General features: G+C 42.0%; 1 long non-coding RNA gene across 1 annotated transcript in view; it reads right to left on the bottom strand.

The window, feature by feature from the left end:
* The window catches only part of 4921531P14Rik (RIKEN cDNA 4921531P14 gene), a 33,093-nt gene extending 9,398 nt beyond the window's left edge, over nucleotides 1–23,695 (bottom strand). Inside the window, exon 1 of the long non-coding RNA NR_045361.1 lies at nucleotides 23,632–23,695. This is a non-coding gene — a long non-coding RNA (RIKEN cDNA 4921531P14 gene). The remainder of the gene's footprint in view (nucleotides 1–23,631) is intronic.
* Between the last annotated feature and the right edge of the window lie 497 nt (nucleotides 23,696–24,192).

Consider the following 24,192-nt stretch of genomic DNA (forward strand, 5'->3'; position numbering starts at 1 on the left):
GACACATAAACACCTGTAACTCCTCAGGGGATTGAGTACCTCTGACCTCTATGGGAGCCTGCGTTTACACACACATACCACATACACACACACACACACACACACACACACACACACATGTAATTTCAAATACTTTGATTATAGTAACCCCCAAAGACAGTTGCTGCTAACTTTCTTGTTTCAAGAGTACAGACTATTTACCTTGTCAGACTCTCATCATTGGAGCGCCCTCAGAGATTCAGTGTCCAGATCTGAGAGCATCAAGGCAGTGCTATATAGTCTCAAAATAAAACATCTGCCCTTAAACTGAATATTGGTCGTGAGACAATCTATGTGTTTTCTGAAAAAAAAAAAAATCCCACAAAAAAACTAAGCCCAAGCGCGCCATTCCTCTTAGTAACTCTACTAAAGGTCTGGCAGGAGTTGGGAATGGTGTTTCCTAGTGTTAATGAGGAAACAGATTGGACAAGGAATTTCTAAAGATAAGATAGCTTAAAAATTGTTATGTCTAATTCTTTTTAGTGCAGAAATTTCTTTCAAATTATGAAAACATCAGAGTATGATGGTCTGTCCACAGGAAGAATTATGTAGTCTACAAAGTACTAAAGACTGCACTCTTTGGTTGCTATAATAAGTGTCACAGACCACACTGCAGACTTGCAAGCCAGCTCCCCACAGCCTGAAATTACTTTAAAGAATCTTGGGAATGTCCCAGCCAAAGCAGGAACTAAACAAGATGGCAGTGTAGAGAGAAAGCATTCCATCTCAAGTCTTAGTTCTCTTAGACTATTATCTATAGCAATTGGGCAGTTTCAGTACTCACAAGACTACAATGAGCAGACACTGGAGAGTGTGTGAGCTACTGGGAGTTGTGTGACAAACTACCCTCTGCTTAGTTGATAAGAACCGACACTCTATACTTAGCTCATGAACTCAGTAGTTCTGCCCCGAGCTGTGGGCTGGCTTGATTTTGCATATGGAGTGGGTCCGTGAGTCAGTTGGAGGCAGGAAGTATCCAAAGGGCTTCATTCCTGTGTCTCATACATGGCTAACCTTCAGCAAGATGAAAAGTGCTAGAGGTTACACATCAATGTCCCACAGGGAGGCTAGCCCCAGCATGATTGTGTGACACAGAGGCTCATGGGAGCCAGGGTAGAAGCCATGTGACTCGAGATAGGTATACATATTACTTCTCATCATAACAAGTCACTGCGAGTAGACCCTAGACGTCTGAAAATGGACTTCACTGTCGATAGCAAGTGATATAAAGTATTGTGGTGGCTTTGGTACAAATGATGTGAGGTAGGTACCCATGCAGATCTCCCTTACAGTTCAGCTAAACCACAAAACATCCTCATCAATCAACTGAATGTGCTTTACATCGACAAAACCCAGCTGAGATCTGGTTTTTAGCTTCTGTGGTATGCTTTCTTCTCCTGTGAAGGATACCAGCAGACAGAATGCCTTCCCCGGGATGTTCTTCCTTGTGCTTTCAGAGAAGGCATTGAGCGCATCATCTTGCTCCAGAGGCGGGCATGTTTTCTGCATATGCCATCAGACCTTGGCATTCCTACAACTATGTCTTGAGGTTGGAAAGCCAACTACCATAGGGCAATCAGGTCAGTGCTAGGCTGCTGTTTGTAACAGCATTTCCTCTCTGGATGAAGGAGATCGGTGTCATGAGAGAAGGCATTCTGGGATTTGAAGAACCAAGAGAAGAGAAGAGACGATGTGTTCCTTTGAATAAGAAAGGTCTTTGTAGGCTCCTATATTTGATTGCTTATTTCCCAGGTAGTGAAATGTTTGGGGAGGGTTATGAGGTGTGACCTTATAGGAGGAGGTGTACCACTGGAAGTGGGCTTTGATACTTCAAGAGCCCACACCAGACCCAGTTTCCCTATCTCTGCTTGCTGCCTGTGAAATGTAATCAAGCCCCTGATTAAACGTTTTCTTTTATAAGAGTCTCCTTGATCATGGTGTCTCTCCACAGGAAGAGAATAGAGAGTAAACCAGACAAGTACAGAACAGATGTCCTCTCTGGATCTAGAGATCTTGATGTCCCTCCACAGGCATTTCCTGTTTCAGGAGCCAAAGATACTTCCAGTTTGGACCGGTCCAGGGTTGGTTTCTGCCACAGTTAAGTAAGGTTCCTCCTACGTGAGAAGCACAAGATGAGATGCCAGGCCAAGAAGGTCATGTGATGATGTTAGAGATGTCAAGGGAGCCATATAAGACAGGAAGATGAAATTATGATGGAAGACATTCCTAACTGAGTCTAATTAAGGAAAGGCAAGATCATAAATACACCATCAGTTTGTGAGGAAGTATTTTAGGATAAAGAGTGAAAGAACAAGAAATAAGAGTTAAATAAATAAGTGAATAAATAAATAATAAAAAACCAAAGCAGACAAGAGCACAGAAGGTAGCCGTGACAGAAGTAAATCTGTATAGAGTCAAGGATGCAGCTCAGAGAGTGGAGTGCTTGCCTGGAAAAGTATGGAAAAGCAGGGTCACTGAGTGAGAACTGACCATACAACTTCTCCATCCTCTAGATCCACATGGTGTGGAGAACCAAGAACCTACTTGTGGTCCCCAGCACAGCTCCTCCCAAATCCAGTCTGCACATACCTGTTTGCCAGAGACCCCAATCATAATCTTACTTCAGACCCTTTCCCTTCCTTTGGAACTCATCAGCCCATGCCAGAGACCCTCTGGCTCATCCATGTGCTACTGAGATGCAGGTAACCTGTCTGAGCTTTCCTGTATAACATAAAATTACTCTCAACTCCAATTACCCCATAGCTGCTTATATTGGATCCACAGCCCCAGACCCAGCCAGGTCCACACACACATACTGTGCTCTGGTGCAGGCTGGTGAGTCTATTTGACCCCACCTTTATTTCCACAAACAGGGCTTGGCCCAGCCTGGTGAGCCTTATCTGCATGCAACTTTTATAATATTCAGGTTCAGGCTAGGTGGCACATCCTATATACCAATTCAGCCTGCTGTGTCCATATCAGACACACAATCAACACAAGAAATCCACAGGCCTGGCTTACTGTAAAAACAATATGAAAGGTCATGATAGTATGCTGAAGAAAACACAAAGAGAAGACCGAATGAAATGGCTAAGACAATCCAGGAGTTGAGAAATAAATTCAATAAATAGAAATATTGAGGGGGAACTGAAGCTGAAATGAAGATGAAATTGGAAAACTCGATCATCCAACTAGAAGACTAAAGAGAGAGCTTTACAGCTAGAGGAGAAAACACCAGGATCCAAAGATAAAGTAGAGGAACAAGACCAAACAAGCAAAGAATATGTAAAATTCCCCAAAGTATAAGAAAGCACAGGGAATGTCTTCACATGAGAGGCATAGAAGTCTCCGCATTATAGCCATACAAGTCTAGTCATACCAGCAGCCAACTCTCTGTCGTAGCTGAAGGAGAAGCTGAAACTTGCACATCCAAATATGAATCACACCCAGCAGACCAACCCTAAACAATATGGAAACAATACTTTATTGAAACAGAGGAGAGAAATAAGCATCTCCAAGAGACTGTGGAGAGAAAACATATGAAGCATAATTAGCGAAATACAAAGCAAGACTAAGAACACAAACAGAAACACACACACACACACACACACACACCACAGAAATGGCTGTAACTAACATACACCTTTCAATACTAACTTTAGATATTATTGGCAGTAACTTTCTATAATATAATATAATATAATATAATATAATATAATAATAAAGAACACACAGATTGGCTGAATCAATTAAGAAAAACAATCTATCTTTGTGTAGTCTGCAAGAAACTCATCTTAACCTGACAGATCTGCTCCCCTCTCGTGAAAGGAGGACAAAGAGTACTACAGTCAAACAAGGCCAGGCAGCAGGCTCGTGTCACTCTGCCAACACCTGGCAGAATAGACTTCAAAGGAAAATAAACCCTAAACGATAAAGGACTCTTCATTCTAGCCGAGGGAACAATTAACCAAGAAGTTACAGCCTTACACATATATGCATTAAACTCTGCTTTACCCAATTTTACAAAAAGCGTACTATTGAAATTAAAGGCACAGATTGACATTAACCCATTAGCAGTCTGTGATTTCAACATTCCAGTTATTTTCCATGCATAGTCCACCTGGATAAAGGAATACACAGAGATGTATCAGAATTAAATGACAGTCCATATCACATGCATTTCACAGACACCTAGAAGTATTCTACACACACGGAAGAGTGCGTAACCAGCGTAACCTACCCAGCAGCTCACAGAAGCCTCTCTGACACAGACCATGCTCTGTGACACGGAACAAGTCTTAATGAAGTCACAAGGGCTGGCATAACTCCGTGTAACCAACTTGGCCTTAATGCAATAAAACTTAAAATTGATAAAAACCAAATATCTGGAAAGTATGCAAACTCCTGGAGATTAAACAACTTGTGATTGAGTGATGGATGGGTCAAAGAAGAACTAAAAACAAAACAAAACAAAAAAAGAAATAAAACTTCCTGGAACTAAATGAAAACGAAAACCCAACAGCAGCAAAGCCTTCTGGGACACATTAAAAGCAGTCCTGTGGGAAGAGTTATAGCTTTAAGTGATTACATTAAAAAGTCAAAAAGAGCACAAATAAACAACATTACGATACAAGTCAAGAATTTGGAAAAATAGAACAAACCAAACACAAATTCAGCAGATGGCAGGAAATAATAAAAACCAGAGCAGAATTAGTGAAATAGAAGCAGAGAAGGGAATACAAATAATGGAGAAATCTAAAAGCCCTTTCTTGGAGAAGATAAACCAGATGGATAGATCCTTGGCCTGACTAACCAAAAGAAAGAAAGAAACGAACCAGAGGTGAACAAGGAAACAATGCCATGGATGCCAAAGAGACTCGGGATGTCACAAAGGAATATATTAAAAACTTGTATTCCTCTTTCTGTTTGCTTTTTTGTTTGTTGGTTGGTTCGTTTTTGTTTTCTGAGACAAGGTTTCTCTGTGTAAGAGCCCTGGCTATTCTGAAACTCATTTTATAGACTCGGCTGGCTCCAAAGTCACAGAGATCTGCCTACCTCTGTCTCTCAAGTGCTGGAATTAAAAGTGTAAACTACCACACCTGGATTAGGAACCTATAATCCATGAAGCTGAAAAAAATAAAAAAGAAATGGTCAGAGTTGCAGCTTCATCTGAACCAGCAAAAGTGAAACAAGAAGCAATCAACCTAGACCGGCCCGTCACAAATGCAATGGAAATATTAGTTAAAAGGGTGGACTTAAAACCCCAGGCCAAGGGGCTAGGGAGATGGCCCAGTGGTTAAGAGCACTGGATGTTTTATATTATTTGTGACTATTGAGAAGGCAACCCAATTCTTCAACGAATTAGAAAGAGCAATCTGCAAATTCATCTGCAATAACAAAAAACCTAGGATAGCAAAAACTCTTCTCAAGGATAAAAGAACCTCTGGTGGAATCACCATGCCAGACCTAAAGCTTTACTACAGAGCAATTGTGATAAAAACTACATGGTACTGGTATACTGACAGACAAGTAGACCAATGGAATAGAATTGAAGACCCAGAAATGAACCCACACACCTATGGTCACTTGATCTTCGACAAGGGAGCTAAAACCATCCAGTGGAAGAAAGACAGCATTTTCAACAAATGGTGCTGGCACAACTGGTTGTTATCATGTAGAAGAATGCGACTTGATCCATACCTATCTCCTTGTACTAAGGTCAAATCTAAGTGGATCAAGGAACTTCACATAAAACCAGAGACACTGAAACTTATAGAGGAGAAAGTGGGGAAAAGCCTTGAAGATATAGGCACTGGGAAAAATTCCTGAATAGAACAGCAATGGCTTGTGCTGTAAGATCAAGAATTGACAAATGGGACCTCATGAAACTCCAAAGCTTCTGCAAGGCAAAAGACACTGTCAATAAGACAAAAAGACCACCAACAGATTGGGAAAGGATCTTTACCTATCCTAAATCAGATAGGGGACTAATATCCAACATATATAAAGAACTCAAGAAGGTGGACTTCAGAAAATCAAATAACCCCATTAAAAAATGGGGCTCAGAACTGAACAAAGAATTCTCACCTGAGGAATACCGAATGGCAGAGAAGCACCTGAAAAAATGTTCAACATCCGTAATCATCAGGGAAATGCAAATCAAAACAACCCTGAGATTCCACCTCACACCAGTCAGAATGGCTAAGATGAAAAATTCAGGTGACAGCAGATGCTGGCGAGGATGTGTAGAAAGAGGAACACTCATCCATTGTTGGTGGGATTGCAAGCTTGTACAACCACTCTGGAAATCAGTCTGGCGGTTCCTCAGAAAATTGGACATAGTACTACCGGAGGATCCCTCAATACCTCTCCTGGGCATATATCCAGAAGATGTTCCAACCGGTAAGAAGGACACATGCTCCACTATGTTCATAGCAGTCTTATTTATAATAGCCAGAAGCTGGAAAGAACCCAGATGCCCCTCAACAGAGGAATGGATACAGAAAATGTGGTACATTTACACAATGGAGTACTACTCAGCTATTAAAAAGAATGAATTTATGAAATTCCTAGCCAAATGGATGGACCTGGAGGGCATCATCCTGAGTGAGGTAACACATTCACAAAGGAACTCACACAATATGTACTCACTGATAAGTGCATATTAGCCCAAAACCTAGGATACCCAAGATATAAGATACAATTTGCTAAACACATGAAACTCAAGAAGAATGAAGACTGAAGTGTGGACACTATGCCCCTCCTTAGAAGTGGGAACAAAACACCCTTGGAAGGAGTTACAGAGACAAAGTTTGGAGCTGAGACGAAAGGATGGACCATCTAGAGACTTCCATATCCAGGGATCCACCCCATAATCAGCTTCCAAACGCTGACACCATTGCATACACTAGCAAGATTTTATCGAAAGGACCCAGATGTAGCTGTCTCTTGTGAGACTATGCCAGGGCCTAGCAAACACAGAAGTGGATGCTCACAGTCAGCTAATGGATGGATCACAGGGCTCCCAATGGAGGAGCTAGAGAAAGTACCCAAGGAGCTAAAGGGATCTGTAACCCTATAGGTGGAACAACATTATGAACTAACCAGTATCCCGGAGCTCTTGACTCTAGCTGCATATGTATCAAAAGATGGCCTAGTCGGCCATCACTGGAAAGAGAGGCCCATTGGACATGCAAACTTTATATGCCCCAGTACAGGGGAACGCCAGGGCCAAAAAAATGGGAATGGGTGGGTAGGGAAGTGGGGGGGGGGGAAGGGTATGGGGGACTTTTGGGACAGCATTGGAAATGTAATTGAGGAAAATATGTAATAAAAATATTTAAAAAATAAAAAAAAGAGCACTGGATGCTCATTCAGAGGTCCTGAGTTCAGTTCCCAGCACCCACATGGTGGCTCACACCATCTATAATGGGATCCTATGCCCTCTTCTACAATGCCCTCTTCTGGTGTGTCAGCAACAGTATACATAAAAAAATAAATGAACAAATCTTAAAATAAAACAAAACCCTGTGCCAAGATGGATTCCCAGCAGAATTCTACCAGACTTTCAAAGATCTACAGCCAATACTTCTTAAATTATTCAGAAAATAGAAACAGGAAGTAGAACTCCAAAATACCTTTGATAAGGCCAGTATTATTCTGTTAACCAAATCAGAAACCCAAACATAAACATAGTAACAAGAACAAAAGCAAAACAACAGACCAATATTCTTGACGGAGACAGATTTAAAAATCCTCAATAAAATATTTGGAAACCAAATACAGATATGTGATGAAAAAAAATTCATCATGAACAAATTAGGTAGAGCCATATGACAGCTAAAGGAGATGGCGGAGTTACAAATTTGAAAGGAAGAAGTCAAAGTATATTTATTTGCAGAAGATATGATCATACACATAAATGACCCTATGAATTCCATCAGGAAATTGCAACAGCTGATATATACTTTCAGCAAAATACCAGGATATAAAATCAGCTCACAAACATTGGTTCCCCTCCTCTATATAAATGACAATTGTATTAAGAAGGAAATCGGGGAATCAACATCCTTCACAGTCGTCTCAGAAATATAAATGATTGGGGGGTAACATTAACCAAGTGGGGTATACTAACCAAGTGGGGTAACACTAACCAAGCAAGTGAAGACTTGTAGGATAAAAACTCTAAGATGCCGGAGAGAGAAATACAAGAAGATATCAGAAGATGGAACAATTTCCTATGCTCATGGATCAGTGATTAATATAGGAAAAATAGTCATTTTATCAAAAACAATCTACAGGTTCAATGCAATCCCCATCAAAATGCCAAGAACAATTCATCACAGAGCTTGAAAGGACAATTCTCAGCTTTGCAAAAACAAAACCAACCAAACAAACCAACCAACCCAGAGTAGCTAAAATTCTAGCAAAACAATTGCAGAAGGTCTCACCATCCCTGACTGCAAATTATGCTACAGAACTATAGCAATAATAACAGTTTTGCATTGGCACAAAAACTGACATGTTGACCAATGGAATCAAATTGAAGACCCATACATAAATCTGCACACACAGGAACACCTGTTTTTTCTTTTTAAGAAGTCAGAAATACACACTGGATAAAAAGCACCTTCAACAAATGGTGCTGGCCAAACTGGGCAGTTTCATGTAGAAGAATGCATATAAATCTATATTCATCACCCTGCACAAAACTCAACTCCAAAAGGATTAAAGACCTCAACATAAAACCAGACACACTGAATATGACAGACAAGAAAATGGAGGAGAGCCTTGAACTCGTTGGCACAGGAAAAGACTTTCTCAACAGAACACTGTTGGCACAGGAATTAGATCAGTAGGTAATAAATGGGATCTCATGAAACTGAGATACTTCTGTATGGCAAAGGACACTGCCATTCGGAAAGAGGCATTTCCTCCAGGGAGGCTCCTTTCTCTGTGGTAACTCCAACTGGGTCAAATTGACACACAGAACCAGCCAGTACTCTAAGTGGGATTATTGAGAACCTAAAAGGCAAATGTGGTATGTATTCAAATATAGGTGGATTTAGCTCTTAAGTCAGTGATAAGTAAGCTACCATCCATAGAACCACAGAGGTTATGTATAGAGTAAGGGACTGTGGTGTGTGTGTGTGTGTGTGTGTGTGTGTGTGTGTGTGTGTGTGTGTGTGTGCTGAAACAGGAGAATATGCCAGGGAGGAGAGGAGAAGAAGGATAAGGGAAGGAATAGGAGGAGAGACAGCTAAATAAAGGACCATTTAAAAAGTACAATGGAAACCCAATGCAGTAGAAACTTTCTAACACACACACACACACACACACACACACACACACACACACACACACACTCACGAAAGTAATCTAAATGGAATTGTCAAATAACAGGGGAGACAGAACCACAACTAGCTATCTCTTGTCAAGCTGAAGCTTCCAGTCCTGGGAATGGATTAGGAATGGGCTTTATCTAATTCACTTGTTGGCCAAAGGGTTCCATGGGAATCCCCAAACTACCCATGCTGTTGCCAAAAATATATAGGTTGCTCTCCACAAACTGATGGCAAGGCTCATTTCTAAAGATAACACCTACACCATTCATTCAGAATGGAGACATTGAGCAGGTGCCTCCCTAGAGCCTTCATCCATACAAGTCAGTGCTCCTTGTTCTGGAAGGTATTTTGTACACTATCAAAGGATAAATGTAGACACCAACCCAGTCACAAACGATGTCCTGCCTGCAAGATATGCTAGTGAAATTGTGACACAAAGCTTTTGGGAGTGACCAGCCAGTATCTGATTTGATTAAAGCTCATTCCATGAGATGGAATCCATACTAGACCTTGCTTGGGTGACCAAGAACCTCAGACTAGATATAGGACACTAAGAACCTAGCCTAAAGCCAAAATACTACTATTCTGCTAAAGGAATGTAGCAATAAAACAACTCCCAGTGACATTCTGCTACACTCATAGATGGAGTATTGCACAACCCTCATCAGAGAAGCTCCCTCCTTAGCACAGGGAGACAAATTCAAAGATACACAGCCAGAGAGTATACAGAAAGTGAGAGACCTTGGAACACTCAGATCTAAACAGGATGTCTCTATCACAACCCTCCCCATAAGGGCCTAGGGACTCCTTCAGAAGATCTGGTCAGAGCCAGATGGAGAGTATCAGGAAAATAAGACTCCTCCTAATCAATGTGATTGATACTCATATATGAGTATCTCACAAGACTGAGACAGCATGCACCGGGCTTGCACAGGTCTATACCAGATGGGTTCTAGGGCTGAGAGGAGAAATAGACACATGCCCCATCCCTAACTCTGAAGTCATCTCCAATATCTTACAAAGGAACACTTAGTTCTCTCCATGGGATTCTCACTGGGAAAATGATCTGCTCTGTCTGTCTGTCTGTCTGTCTGTCTGTCTGTATTTTTATTCTTCTCCCATGCAGTACATCTTGACCACATCTCCCCTTCCTCCATTCCTCACTGTTTCTCCCTACCTCTCCTCTTCCCCAGATTTATTCCTATCTGTCTTCTGTTTCTATTTAGAAGAAGGAAGAGGAGAAGGAAGAGGAAGAGGAGGAGGAGGAGGAAGAAGAAGAAGAAGAAGAAGAAGAAGAAGAAGAAGAAGAAGAAGAAGAAGAAGAAGAAGAAGAAGAAGGAGAAGAAGGAGAAGAAGGAGAAGAAGGAGAAGAAGGAGAAGAAGGAGAAGAAGGAGAAGAAGGAGAAGAAGGAGAAGAAGGAGAAGAAGGAGAAGAAGGAGAAGAAGGGGAAGAAGGAGAAGAAGGAGAAGAAGGAGAAGAAGGAGAAGAGAGAGCTAGCAAGCAGACATTTCAGGAACATGATATATACCTACTGAATATGACATAACAAGATACGATAAGACTGGGCACAAACTTCCATATTGCAGTTGGATGAGGCAATCCAGCAAGAGGAAAAGGGTCCCAAGTGCAGGCAAAAGAGTCGGAAACACCCCCTTTTTCACCCCTTCACAAAAACACTAAGCTATACAACCATAGGTATATACAAAAGACCTATCAAATCCATGAAGGCCCTGTGTTTGCCATTTTGGTCTCTGTGAGCCTCTATTATCCCTGCTTAGTTGACTCAGTGGCCTGTCCTAACCCATCTGGCCCCTACAAATCTTCCTCTCCATCTTCTGCAGGGCTCCCGGCTCCACTTAGTGTTGGTCATCTGTGGGTTCCTGTATCTGCTCCCATCAGTTGGTAAATGAAGTCCCTCAGATGACAACTGGGCTGGGCACCCATCTACCCATCTATGATTACGGCAGAATATCATTAGGAAGCATTTCATTGATTATTTTATTTTATTTTTTGTCAGACATGTTTGGATATTTGGGCTGTCCTGCCTCTGGTTCCTGGCCTTTCAGGTGGTGTAGGAAACAAACTATTCATAAGGTTAAGCTGCCTGTCTAGCAGTAGATGGCCAATAGCAAACAAAGCCAACAGCATCTTAAGAGGTTCCTTGTCTCATAATGTATATCAGAGCTTCCCTTCCTTCCTTCCTTCCTTCCTTCCTTCCTTCCTTCCTTCCTTCCTTCCTTCCTTTTTCTTTTTACACACTATGAATCCTTCACATATGGCTTCTGGTTTTGTGATTTTTTTTTTGATTCCTGAGTGGGTCTCTGCACCTATACCTGCTTCTTGTGACTTCTCTTGGGCTCTTTTCCTTTATTTTGTTTGTTTTGTCCTATCCTGATGTGTCTGCTTTCACCTTATTTTATAATATTTTATTGTTATCCCTTAAAAGCCCACTTGTTTTCTAATGAGAGACAGAAAGTATGTGGATCAGGATGGGAGGGGACTTAGGGGGATGGGAGAGTGGAGGGAGGAATCATAACCAGCATCTATTAAATTAAAAAAATAAAATCTGTTTTCAATAAAAAGAAGAAAGGGAAGAAAAATCCAGTTAAAATGTTTTTAGTTGAATACTTCTGCTTGTATTTTGCCTGTGCATTGCTGAAGTAAGCTCATCTTCCCTGCTTAATCACGGTGTTTGAAAATGCCTTTGGCTTTAAAATTATCCCTAATGTTGTTCCCATGCAAACAGTTTCACCCAATGAAAAGACACATTATTTTAGGTGTAACAAACACTCTGTCCTTATGCATATATATTTTGTCCCTATGCATTTTGAAACCCCCTTCATTTTCTTGGTATAACACAGCCAACAGTTTAGCTTTCGTTCTGAGCCCCACATTTGAAGCCACAGAACTCAGAGGAGATGGAGACAAGGTTCATCCACACTCAGCTTTCTATTTTGAAACAGGAAGCCAGCCCACACCGGGAAGAAAAAAAAAACAACCAATAGAGAGATTTATATAACACTCTTCCCTTTACATAATCAAATCTAGCAGCAGCCGAAGGGAAATCTAATAGAACTCCAACCTTTTCATCATTTCAAAGCCATTTACTGTGTGCATGTGTGCATACAGTGTGTGTGCAGGGGTGTGTGCTCTGGAGTGCCTGTCGAGGCCAGAACAACTTGTTTGGGTCAGTTCTTTCCCTCCACTTACATATGGGTTCCTGAGATGGAATGCAGGTCTTTAGGCTTGCACAGCAAGTGTCTTTAATCTTTGAGCCACCTCTCTGGTTCCCTTTCACCATTTTCTAAGAGGCCAAGCAGTAGCTCCTTCCCTTCCTCCTCTAATAGAGTCTGGAAACAAAGAAGCTGTGAAGGTCTGGGGTGTGTGGGGTGCTGTGGGGAAGGTATGTGTGGGATGAGGTATGGAGGGTGATTTGGCTGTGGGGTGTGGTAAGATGTGTGGATGCTTCCGGGTATACATTTGTGTGTGTGTGTGTGTGTGTGTGATGTATGTGTGTGTATTATGGTTTGTGGATATAGTGGGGAGGGGTGTGTGTTTGCTGTTGGCTGTTTGTGTGTGTGTGTTTGATGATATGTGTGCATGTTTGTGGTAGGTGCAGGGTGGGGTCTGAAATAGTGTCTGTGGGAGTGGAATGTGGGTAAAGTAGGGGAGTGAGGGGCCTGGGGAGGGTGGAGAGTGGGGGTGGGGTGGGGGTAGGATGTGATTCATTCCCATTGTACAAATTGGAAAAGCTCAAGTTGAAGTGAATCATTTGTCCAAAGCCAGCACTTGAATATATCTCTAATGCTCCAGAGCTAGCACTTGAATCTTGATGTATTTGATTTCTTAAGCCACATTCTTCTCCCTAAAACTATCTTTGTATGAAGGGGGGCACTTTAGATTCATGGCTATAGATATTCTCTGTGTGTATATATGTTCATGTGTGTGCACATGTGTGTGCACGTGTATACATGCACGTGGAAGCATTGCTATAGATATTCTCTGTGTGTGTATATGTTCATGTGTGTGCACATCTGTGTGCACATGTGTGTGCACATGTATACACACACGTGGAAGCTACAGGATGATGTGGCTTAGTCAGGGTTTTCATTGCTATGAAAAGGCACCATGACCAAGGCAACTCGTATAAAGGCAAACATTTAATTAGGGCTGGCTTACAGTTTTGGAGGTTTAGTCCATTATTGCCAGAGCAGGAAGCATGAAAACATACAGGAAGACACGCTGCTGGAAAAGCCAAGAGTTCTACATCTTGATCTGAAGACAAGCAACAGAAACCTGTCTTCCAGGTAGCTAGGAGGGTCTCAAAGCACACCCCAGAGTGACACACTTCCTACAGCAAGGCCATATCTGTTCCAAAAAGGCTGCACCTCCCTGGTGGCACATTTTTTAAACCACCATATGGGGTGTCTTTCTCAGTCAGGAAGTCTCTTTCTGAACCCGGAGCTCACTGACTCAGGCGTTAGGCTGGCGGCCAATAAGCTCTGGGAATCCTCCTGTTCTCACATCCCCAGTGGGGAGATTATATGATTTTAGTATGGGAGCTGGAGATGAAACTCAGACCTCTATGCTTGGGCAGCAAGCACTTAGTACTGAGTGATATCCACAGCCAAGACAAGAGAAACATCAAGAGCTTGAAGCCAATCTGTCTACACACAGAGTTTGGTCTACATAGAGAATTTCAGGCTAGCCAGCACCACATAGGGAAGACTCTGCCTCTAAAAAAGAATCCCCAAAACATAGCCACTGAGAGAGAGAGAGAGAGAGGGGGGGGGAAGAGGAAGAGGAAGAGGAAGAGGAAGAGGAAAAAGAAAAAGAAAAAGAAAAAGAAAAAGAAAAAGAAAGAAAGAAAGAGAGAGGGGAAGGGAGGGAGGGAGGGAGGAAGGAAGGAAGGAAAAGAAAGGAAGGAAGGAAGAGAAAGGGAAGAAGGAAAGAGAGAGGCTTACTGTTAAATATGTGGTGCCCAGCTTGGAGAGACTCACACAAACAAGACAGCAATACAAAGAGACAGTGAATCCTGGGAGCTATCTACTATCTTAGTCCAGATAATGGTGACTATCTTAATCCAGAAAATGGGGACTTGGTTTCACAGACATGAAAGGCACCATTTGTTTCAAATATGTTTTCTATAGGTAGAGATGCACTTCCTTAAGGGGCTCCTGCGTTTGCAGATGCAGTGATACCATGGGAAGCAGAGTCCATGCCTCTCTCCCGGGAAGGCACCAGGACAAGCCGAGGGTGTATGATGGAGGTGACCTCTGTGGAGGGGAACATGGGCCCAGCAGTAATCTGTCAAAGCTTCAAGAGGATGGTTGTGGTTTCATGGTAGGACTCTAGGAAAGTCTGGAAGGAATGTGGACCAGTGGGGCACCCACAAACATCTGCTGAGTTGACCTGGATGGAAGGCATTATGAACGGGCATCCCTTGGGTGGTCCTTATGAACTACAGCTTAGTTCATTATGAGTCTTCGGCAATGTCCATGGAAGCTCCTTTTCCAATCATTGGTTACTTAGAATTTTAGAATAATAGTGAGCAACATCTGCAGCGAGTTTTAATTGTATAGGAAGTGCTTTTATGTACTGCATATTACTCAAAATAAATGGACTCCTTCAGAAGTCTATGTGCAAATAAGTTAAAACTATAAAGCATCCCTCTCGAGTCAATGGAGAACAGGAATGTTGTGCTGAGTCTTTCGGCTGTGTGAGGGGAACTCTAGGAAGACAGCGATCCCATCCAAAGAAACCACAAATCTGGAAACAGAATGAGAGGACCATGCATGTCCATGTTTTGATAACATTACATTATCAGCTCTTAAGGTTTTACCTGATCGGGTAAATGGTTAATGTCAGGTCTAGCAGCTTTCCAAGCAGTCGAAAGTAAATGTAATAGACCTTCAACATTCTCATCTCTTCAGAACTGTTCAGTGTGCATGTGTGTGCACAGTGTGTGTGTGTGTGTGTGTGTGTGTGTGTGTGTGTGAGAGAGAGAGAGAGAGAGAGAGAGAGAGAGAGAGAGAGAGAGAGAGAGAGAGAGAGAGATGCTGTGCCCACACAGGCCAGAGGACGACAGGATCAGATAGTTCTCTCCTTGCATCTTGATGTAGGATGCAGGTCCCTGAGATGAACCTCGGGTTGTCAGGGTGGCAAGGCAGCAGCTCTCTGCTTCCCTGTTATCATTTTTCTAAGAAGGTAACTAGAATTGTTCACTTCCTCCTCTTTCTCTGGTAAAAACCAGGAAGCCACGATGGCCACTTGGCTGCCATTTCCAGGTGCATTTCTCAATGTTGTTGCTTTATTGTCCTTCCTGGTGCTATGGCTAAACTCTCTGGCCAAATCACCGTCTATTTTAATTCATACTTCCTTGTCCTAGCCAGTCATTGAGGATGGTCAGGAACTCAAGGTAGACACTTGAAGGGACTGCTTGCTGTTCTACACAGCATGACCTCAACCCAGGGAACTCCCAGCCGGTCAAGTGCAACAGGCACTATGGAGGAACACTGCCTGTTGGCTCACCAACTGCTGCTTACAGTCTCACTCTTTCTAACAAGAGCACCTACCTAGAAACACCACTACCTATAGTGGGCTGGGCCCTCTTACATCAAATAATAATCAAGAAAATTCCCCACAGACACACCCACTGGCCAATGGAATCTCGATACTCCCTCAATCAATGTTTCCCTCTCAGATGGCTCCAGACTGTGTCCAGTTGACAACTAAAACTAATTTGGACACCCTGCTCCTTGTCAATTTGACACAGCATTTTGGAACTGTAACCTTTCAGTCCTTGACCTTAAGATCTCACCTTGATGATAAAACACAACATAACTTTAAAATAGAGGCAGCACATGCTCTTGGCTGCCGAGCCCTCTCTCCAGCCCCCTCTCTCACAGGGTATTTTTAACAGTATTCTGCTTTATACTTCAGATGTTTTGGCTATGAGATATTACAATGAGTCTCTTCAGTGTCTTGTCTGTTTAGGGTTTGAAGTGCTTCTTGTGTTTCCATATCCATTTCTTTTCTTTTTTCCTGCTGTGAAGTCACTGTACATGACTACGCCTTTAGAGTTTATCTCCATTCCTTCTTCTGCCCTGTGTATTCTTAGGTTTGGTCTCTTGAATGGGTCTCAGAGTTCCTGGAGGGTTGGTCATGCTCACCCTTAAGCCCATTACTTACATGGAATGTATTGTTCTCTCTGTGCCATCTTCCACCGGTGGCATCTGTCTTTGCCTTGCTTGGGGTAGACGATGCTTCCCACCGTCAATGACATCCGTTTTCGATTTTCTCAGGTCGGACAATGCTTTGAGGTGTTTCCTTCTTGATTAAATGTTATCAGTTGACTTTCCCAGCAATTCTCTTTGCTTTCTTTTATAGAGTCACAATTTAATTGCTGAATATTTCTTCTACATTTTAAACGTTCTCGTCCAAGTTATCAGAGCATCTTGCCCTCTTTGCTGTGTTTCCTGTCAATGCCAGAACTGATGCCCTTGCATTCCCCCCCCCTCTGTTCCTCTGAGGCTCCTAAGTGGCCATTGATCACTTTAAAAACTGTGCAACCTTTTTCTGGCATTTCAGACACCTGGGTATCTTTGGTTCCTAACGGTGAGAAGCTGTGAGCACGTTGGGGTATCTTGTGTGTTAGTATCTTGGTGTGTTATCGTCTTGGTCTTGTGGTTTTGTTTCTTGGTTTAATTACCTCACTGCTTACTGCTTTTTGTTTGTTCATCGTACATGTTTTGTCCAGCTGCTTGTCTCCATTTGGCCTCAGTTATAGAGTGTGGGGGGCCAGCTGCCATGACAAATACAGCGCTCTGACAGCACACCTGGGGTTAACTGAGTAGAAAATGCTTTGTGTTTCTCTCTTGCCACTCATAATGTTTGGAGGCAGTGGCACTAATGAATTTATATTGGTAATATGGTAGGTTATAGATGTTTTAGAGATAAAAATATCAATAATTAAGTAGCAAGAGGAGGAGGGAATGGTAAAGAGAAAAGAGAAAATTATAAATGAGAAGGAAAGTATATGGGTTAGTGGTATGTTTTGTAAAGTGCAGTATGGTGTGATGGGAGAGTTTACCTTACCATGCTGAGGCAACCCCCTGCCCCAGTCATACGATGGGTCTAGTCTATAATAGTTTATTTTGGGGGGGCATGGAAGGGGGTTTGAGAAAGGAGTAGAGACAGAGAAAGAGAGAGGACAAAGGAAGAGGCCAGCTAGGAACATGTAGAGAGAGGGAGGAAAGAGAGAACAAGAGAGAGAAAGAGAGACAGAGACAGAGATAGAGAGAGAAGAGAGAGAAAGAGAGAGAGCAAATGGCCCTTTCTTATAGCAAACCAGGCCTTCCTGAGTAGCTGTTGGGTGGAGACTAAAAGGATGCTAACTTGCTAAAAGTTAGGGCTAGGATAAACAGTACGAAAGGATCCCAGAGTAAATGCAGGGATGGTACCATCAGAGAAGCCTGCTCAGGCAAGACACTCATTTACAAAGTCCATGGAACCACCCACATGCAGCAGTTTAAACTTTAAAAGTACATATAAATAAAAGACTTAAAAAGGGAAGTAGACACAATAAAGAAAACCCAAAGTGAGGCAATGCTGGAGATAGAAACCCTAGGAAAGAAATCTGGAACCATAGATGCAAGCATCAGCAACAGAATACAATAGATGGAAGAGAGAATCTCAGGTACAGAAGATTCCAAAGAGAACATGGGCACAACAATCAGAGAAAATGCAAAATGCAAAAAGATCCTAACTCAAAACATCCAGGAAATCCAGGACACAATGAGAAGACCAAACCTACAGATAATAAGCATAGATGAGAATGAAGATTTTCAACTTAAAGGGCCAGCAAATATCTTCAACAAAATTATAGAAGAAAACTTCCCAAACCTAAAGAAAGAAATGCCCATGAACATACAAGAAGCCTACAGAACTCCAAATAGACTGGACCAGAAAAGAAATTCCTCCCAACACATAATAATCAGAGCAACAAATGAACTAAATAAAGATAGAATATTAAAAGCAGTAAGGGAAAAAGGTCAAGTAACATATAAAGGCAGGCCTATCAGAATTACACAAGACTTTTCACCAGAGACTATGAAAGCCAGAAGATCCTGGACAGATGTTATACAGACACTAAGAGAACACAAATGCCAGCCCAGGCTACTATACCCAGCCAAACTCTCAATTACCATAGATGGAGAAACCAAAGTATTCCACGACAAAACCAAATTCACACATTATCTTTCCACGAATCCAGCCCTTCAAAGGATAATAACAGAAAAAGAAAAAAAAAAAAACAATACAAGGACGTAAAACACACCCTAGAAAAAGCAAGAAAGTAATCCTTCAACAAACGAAAAAGAAGACAGCCACAAGAACAGAATGCCAACTCTAACAACAAAAATAATAGGAAGCAACAATAACTTTTCTTTAATATCTCTTAATATTAATGGACTCAATTCCCCAATAAAAAGACATAGACTAACAGACTGGCTACACAAATAGGACCCAATATTTTGCTGCTTACAGAAAACCCATCTCAGGGAAAAAGACAGACACTACCTCAGAGTGAAAGGCTGGAAAACAATTTTCCAAGCAAATGGTCTGAAGAAACAAGCTGGAGTAGCCATTCTAATATCGAATAAAATCGACTTCCAACCCAAAGTTATCAAAAAAGACAAGGAGGGACACTTCATACTAATCAAAGGTAAAATTCTCCAAGAGGAACTCTCAATTCTGAACATCTAACCTGCAAATGCAAAGGCAGCCACATTCATTAAAAAAACTTTAGTAAAGCTCAAAGCACACATTGCACTTCACACAATAATAGTGGGAGACTTCAACACACCACTTTCATCAATGGACAGATCATGGAAACAGAAACTAAACAGGGACACAGTGAAACTAACAGGAGTTTGAAACAAATGGACTTCACAGATATCTACAGAACATTTTATCCTAAACAAAAGGATATACCTTCTTCTCAGCACCTCACGGAACCTTCTCCAAAATTGACCATATAATTGGTCACAAAACAGGCCTCAACAGATACAAAAATATTGAAATTGTCCCATGCATCCTATCAGACCACCATGGACTAAGACTGATCTTCAATAACAACATAAATAGTGGAAAGCCAACATTCACATGGAAACTGAACAACACTCTTCTCAATGATACCTTGGTCAAGGCAGGAATAAGGAAAGGAATTAAAGACATTTTAGAGTTTAATGAAAATGAAGCCACAACATACCCAAACTTATGGGACACAATGAAAGCATTTCTAAGAGGGAAACTCATAGCTCTGAGTGCTTCCAAAAAGAAACTAGAGAGAGCACACAGCTTGACAACACACCTAAAAGCTCTAGAAAAAAGGAAGCAAATTCACCCAAGAGGAGTAGACAGCAGGAAATAATCAAACTCAGGGGCGAAATCAACCAAGTGGAAACAAGAAGAACTATTCAAAGAATCAGCCAAAGGAGGAGCTGGTTTTTTGAGAAAATCAACAAGATAGATAAACCCTTAGCCTGACTCACTAGAGGGCACAGGGACAGCATCCTAATTAACAAAATCAGAAATGAAAAGGGAGACATAACAACAGATCCTGAAGAAATCCAAAACACCACCAGATCCTTCTACAAAAGGCTATACTCAACAAAACTGGAAAACCTGGATGAAATGGACAAATTTCTAGACAGATAGCTGGTACCAAAGTTAAAATCAGGATCAAGTTAACGATCTAAACAGTCCCATATCCCCTGAAGAAATTGAAGCAGTCATTAATAGTCTCCCAGCCAAAAAAAGCTCAGGACCAGATGGGTTTAGTGCAGAGTTCTATCAGTCCTTCAAAGAAGATCTAATTCCAGTTCGGCACAAACTATTCCATAAAATAGAAGTAGAAGGTACTCTACCCAACTCATTCTATGAAGCCACAATTGCTCTGATACCTAAACCACAGAAAGATCCAACAAAGATAGAGAACTTCAGATCAATTTCTCTTATGAATATCGATGAAAAAATACTCAATAAAATTCTTGCTAACCGAATCCAAGAAGACATTAAAACAATCATCCATCCTGACCAAGTAGGTTTTATTCCAGGGATGCAGGGATGGTTTAATATATGGAAATCCATCAACGTAATCCATTATATAAACAAACTCAAAGACAAAAATCACATAATCATCTCCTTAGACGTGGAGAAAGCATTTGAAAAAATCCAACACCCATTCATGATAAAAGTCTTGGAAAGATCAGGAATTCAAGGCCCATACCTAAACATGATAAAAGCAATCTACAGCAAACCACCAGTAGCCAACATCAAAGTAAATGGTGAGAAGCTTGAAGCAATCCCACTAAAATCAGGGACTAGTCAAGGCTGCCCACTTTCTCCCTACCTATTCAACATAGTACTTGAAGTCCTAGCCAGAGAAATTCGACAACAAAAGGAGATCAAGGGGATACCAATTGGAAAGGAAGAAGTCAAAATATCACTTTTTGCAGATGATATGATAGTATATATAAGTAACCCTTAAAATTCCACCAGAGAACTCCTAAACCTGATAAACAGCTTCGGTGAAGTAGCTGGATATAAAATTAACTCAAACAAGTCAATGGCCTTTCTCTACAAAAAGAATAAACAGGCTGAGAGAGAAATTATGGAAACAACACCCTCCTTAATAATCACAAATAATATAAAATACCTTGGCGTGACTCTAACTAAGGAAGTGAAAGATCTGTATGATAAGAACTTCAAGTCTCTGAAGAAAGAAATTAAAGATCTCAGAAGATGGAAAGATCTCCCATGCTCATGGATTGACAGGATCAACATTGTAAAAGTGGCTATCTTGCCAAAAGCAATCTACAGATTCAATGCAATCCCCATCAAAATTCCAACTCAATTCTTCAAGGAATTAGAAAGAGCAATCTGCAAATTCATCTGGAATAACAAAAAACCTAGGATAGCAAAAACTCTTCTCAAGGATAAAAGAACCTCTGGTGGAATCACCATGCCTGAACTAAAGCTATACTACAGAGCAATTGAGAGAAAAACTGTATGGTACTGGTATAGTGACAGACAAGTAGACCAATGGAATGGAATTGAAGACCCAGAAATGAACCCACACACCTATGGTCACTTGATTTTCGACAAGGGAGCTAAAACCATCCAGTGGAAAAAGGACAGCATTTTCAACAAATGGTGCTGGCACAACTGATGGTTATCATGTAGAAGAATGCCAATTGATCCATTCCTATCTTCTTGTACTAAGGTCAAATCTAAGTGGATCAAGGAACTCCACATAAAACCAGATACAGTGAAACTTATAGAGGAGAAAGTGGGGAAAAGCCTTGAAGATATGGGCACAGGGGAACAAATTCCTGAATAGAACAGCAATGGCTTGTGCTGTAAGCTCGAGAATAGACAAATGGGGCCTCATGAAACTGCAAAGGTTCTGTAAGGCAAAAGACACTGTCAATAAGATAAAAAGGCCACCAACAGATTGGGAAAGAATCTTTACCTATCCTAAATCAGATAGGGGACTAATATTCATTATATACAAAGAACTCAAGAAGGTGGACTCAGAAAATCAAATAACCCCATTAAAAATGGGGCTCAGAGCTAAACAAAGAATTCTCACCTGAGTAATACTGAATGGCTGAGAAGCACCTGAAAAAATGTTCAGCATCCTTAATCATCAGGGAAATGCAAATCAAAACAACCCTGAGATTCCATCTCACACCAGTCAGAATGGCTAAGAACAAAAATTCAGGTGACAGCAGATGCTGGCGAGGATGTGGAGAAAGAGGAACACTCATCCATTGTTGGTGGGATTGCAAGCTTGTACAACCACTCTGGAAATCAGTCTGGCAGTTCCTCAGAAAATTGGACATAGTACTACCGGAGAATCCAGCAATACCTCTCCTGGGCATATATCCTGAAGATGTTCCAACCGGTAAGAAGGACACATGCTCCACTATGTTCATAGCAGCCTTATTTATAATAACCAGAAGCTGGAAACAACCCAGATGCCCCTCAACAGAGGAATGGATACTAAAAAATGTGGTACATATACACAATGGAGTACTACTCAGCTATTAAAAAGAATGAATTTATGAAATTCCTAGGCAAATGGATGGACCTGGAGGGCATCATCCTGAGTGAGGTAACCCAATAACAAAAAACTCACACAAATGTACTCACTGATAAGTGGATATTAGCCCAGAAACTTAGAATACCCAAGATATAAGAGACAATTTGCTAAACACATGAAACTCAAGAAGAACGAAGACCAAAGTGTGGACACTTTGCCCCTTCTTAGAATTGGGAACAAAACACCCATGGAAGGAGTTACAGAGACACAGTTTGGAACTGAGACGAAAGGATGGACCATCTAGAGACTGCCATATCCTGGGATCCATCCCATAATCAGCTTCCAAACGCTGACACCATTGCATACACTAGCAAGATTTTGCTGAAAGGACCTAGATATAGCTGTCTCATGTTAGACTATGCCGGGGCCTAGCAAACACAGAAGTGGATGCTCACAGTCAGCTATTGGATGGATCACAGGGCCCCCAATGGAGGAGCTAGAGAAAGTACCCAAGGAGCTAAAGAGATCTGCAACCCTATAGGTGGAACAACATTATGAACTAACCAGTACTCTAGCTGCATAGGCATCAAAAGATGGCCTAATCGGCCATCAGTGGAAAGAGAGGCCCATTGGTCATGCAAACTTTATATGCCTCTGTTCAGGGGAACGCCAGGGCCAAAAAGTGGGAGTGGGTGGGTAGGGGAGTGGGAGGGATGGTATGGGGGACTTTTGGGATAGCATTGGAAATGTAAATGAGGAAAATACCTAATAAAAATATTAAAAAATAGAAAAAGAAAAAAGAAAGCAAAAGATATTAAAATAAGTGAAACAGAAGGTGCTGGAATCTCAGTTATGCTTTCTTCCTGGCTGGGGTGGTGGAGATGTTGAGTTCCCCTGCTGTCCCTGTGTTTGGGAGCACTGTGAGAGATGTTAGTCACAGTAATACAAACAAGTTAACTCATGGGTCCTGCTGCGGGGGTCTCCTCTGTGGAAATGTTAGCTCGTGCTGCAGTCCTGTGGTCTGAGACCCACTGAGTTACAGGTACAGCTTTACTGCTGGTACGTTGGGGACCTTCAGTTCCCATCAAAGTTTTCCTGTGAGGGTGTGGTATGTAGTAGACCTTCCCACCTCAATTTACCTTTGCCACCAGGAGGTCTCTCTGTGGTTGCCCTGGTTGAGGAGACCACGGAAATCCAACACACACACACACGCACACACGCACACACGCACGCACGCACGCACGCACGCACGCACCCACGCACGCACTCACGCAGGCACGCATGCACCCACGCACGCACGCACGCATGCACCCACGCACGCACGCACGCATACACCCACGCACGCAGGCACGCATGCACCCACGCACACATACATTCCTGTGTAGCTCACCAAGACAGTGGCAAGGGTGGTGCCTGGTATTTGACTCCAGGGTGCTATGCAGAACCTCAGCTCTAGGCTCCCATGTGACGTTTGTCAACCTCTACGTCTCGCTGTACTCGGGTCATCTCTCCATGCCCAGTTTTCCAGTCTCTGGTTCTCTACAACGATGAGGCAGCTTCTCCTCGGCCCATCCATGTCTAAGAGGGGACTGTGACTTGACGTAAGCAGCCAGGTGCCCCTTGGTGTGTCCTGGATGCCTCTGCATGGCTCCTGTGCTTACTTCTGTTTCCTCAGCTTTCTCTCTTACTGGAATATGACT

The sequence above is a fragment of the Mus musculus genome, chromosome 18, assembly GCF_000001635.26.
Source record: "Mus musculus strain C57BL/6J chromosome 18, GRCm38.p6 C57BL/6J".
NCBI classification, from domain to species: Eukaryota; Metazoa; Chordata; class Mammalia; order Rodentia; family Muridae; genus Mus; species Mus musculus.